Below are 2,706 nucleotides of genomic sequence, written 5' to 3'. Positions count from 1 at the left end.
TATTTGACCCTCTAACTCTAACACTTTCTATTCTATTTTAATTCTACTTTATCTATATTTATCTTTTATTTTTATTTTTTTATTTAAAAAAAACAACAAAAAACAAAAACATTAGCTTTCTATTTTTTCTATTCTATCTTATTCTTTTTCTTTGTCTGTGTGTGTATATGTGTGTGTGTGTGTGTGTGTGTGTATAATATACCGAGACTTGTCATTTGCACTTATATATTGTTGCTCTTTTGTTAGTTTTGACTGCTTTTATTGTCCTCATTTGTAAGTTAAAATTTTAATACTATTTTTAAGAAATTTTCAATGGCAAAATATTTGTATTTTAATCACAAAAAGTAAAACAATGAAGTTGTATTTTGAAATATTTGAACTAATCTAGGGCTGTAACTAATTAATATTTTGGTAATCAATTAATCTACTGATTATTTTGACAATTGAGTAATCTGATATTTTAGTAACGCAAATAGACCTAAGTGAAAACCAGGCTTTAGTATGACTATTTATATAAACTAACGATGAGGCAATAATAATTGACTCAAATAAAATATAGGGTGCCAACGGCCTGGTGACGTTTCACTTTACAGCGTGATTAAACTACATTTAAATCAATTTAATTTTAATATTTGGCCACATGCAAACTCAGAAACATTTATTTTGAAATCGCGATGTACAATAAATGGCATATTTAGAAATAGGTTCATGTATTCTACTGTGTTGGCAAAGGTTTATAAATGATTTACGTTATAAATCTAGTGAGATAATGCACACTGTTTTCCCAGATGAACGTTAAGCAATTCAAATTCACAGCATATGCAGAGGAAGAGTTTAGCCCCTTTCACACATACAGTCTTTAATGGTAAATTACCGGTAAGTTACCAAGAGATCATGTGTGAACAGGACCTTTTCAAAAATCCCGGTAAATTTGTTCTGGCAATTATATCGCTCTTATGGAGATGACGTGATTATTCTGAGCTGTTTACAAAGCTCCGCTGATGAGCTTTTTCTATGTAAATATGCGCTAGATGGACCTTTGGATCTAGCTTGGATCTTTGACTATTGCGCCTCGCAGCTTTTTGTTGCGCTTCTCCATTCATCAGGACTGCGACTCTGAAATTGGATACTATTATGCATGTCTCGTGTTTATAAGAGCAAAAAATCTGATTGGCTAGTAATGTTAGTTTGGTTGAGAGTGAAAGCTGTGCTCCTCTCATACCATTGATAGGCAAACTCATGGACTCGAAAGTGATATCAAGTTTTTTTTTTTTCGATATATAAGTCGTCTGAAATGTTTTGAAATCACTTGTACCCTACCTGATCGAAAAAATCCAGTCTTTCACTCTGCCTGTGTCAATTAGAGTCTTGTTAAAGTTTTAAATCCCTGCCGCCAAGATGCTACTCTGTTGGTCACGGATTATGGAAAGTGAAACTTAAATTTATAAGGGTTGTTGGATTTATTCACGCACATTAAAATATTTATTTGAAGCTTCTTTCTTTTCAGATTCTTATTTACAGCATTATCTTAATAGGCTGTATATTAACTAATTGGGAGAAAACCAGTAGTTCTATGTGAAATTAGACATTTGAGCACCCCCATATAGCCAAAATGGCATGATCATAACACCCCACGAATATTCGACTGTGAGATTGGTATTCGAATCAGGCTCCTCCTATCGAAGCTTTGAATCTTCGACTATTCGGGGTAACCCCTAATTATTAGTTACGTTGCCCTTTCAGATCTTATCACAGACCATTCTCCCCTGAGTCCTAAAGTCCCACTACCACACAAATATGGTAGAACCATTACTTCTACCACAAAAGACTGCTAGATCTGCTTAATTTTCATCTCTTTTAGAAGAAAACAAACACAACACCAGTGGCCTGTAGCACAAAGTGAGATGAACAAACTCAGAGTTGCAGAGTAAGTTTTCAGTTGACAAAACCCGATAAAGCCAACCGGGGACCTATACCATGAAGCCGGTTTAGCTGGCTAGCCAGGTAAGTTTCAGTTTAGTTTGTGCCAACTCTGGGTTTTAGGTACCATGAAAGTGGTTTGGCTTTTAGCAGTGTTCATCCCCATAGTAACTTATGCTCCACAGCTAACCTGCTCCAGGGCAGGTTATGTTCTGGTTTAGAGATCTCAAACCGAAATCTGACCAATCAGCTTCAAGCAAAGTTACACATATCTGACAAAATAAAGCCACTCCTCCAGTTTCTCTTACTCCAAATTAAAGGACGCTACATAGTAAAACATTTTTAAAGATAAAATCATCTTAAATTTAGTGATTATTATTTTTTTATTATTTTATATTATTTATATAATTATTATACCCTTAAATCATTACACAAGTCAGCTTAGTTTAATAGTAATTATTAAGCTTTTATTTTCAATAAAAATTCTAATTCATTGTTAATATTCGTAGACTTAGGAAACAATATGACAGGGGGGATTTTTAAGTGAATTTCTATGTTTTTGGTTCCCTTTCGGTCGGTCACTCTCGACGTCACGTCGGATGACCGACGAATTGGAATCTCGCTTAGAGAGACCAATCTACTAAACTATAATATAAATATAATATAATATTATTTAAATATAAATAAACTAAACGAGCCAATGCACATTGGCATGCGATTATTTCATCCAGCTGCCACTGATCACAGCGTGAGTATAAGTAGGCAGCAGATGCAGCGCATATTCAG

This window comes from Sinocyclocheilus anshuiensis, unplaced genomic scaffold, assembly GCF_001515605.1.
Source record: "Sinocyclocheilus anshuiensis isolate Anshui unplaced genomic scaffold, SAMN03320099.WGS_v1.1 scaffold1467, whole genome shotgun sequence".
NCBI classification, from domain to species: domain Eukaryota; kingdom Metazoa; phylum Chordata; class Actinopteri; order Cypriniformes; family Cyprinidae; genus Sinocyclocheilus; species Sinocyclocheilus anshuiensis.
Note: the sequence above shows the minus strand (reverse complement) of the source record.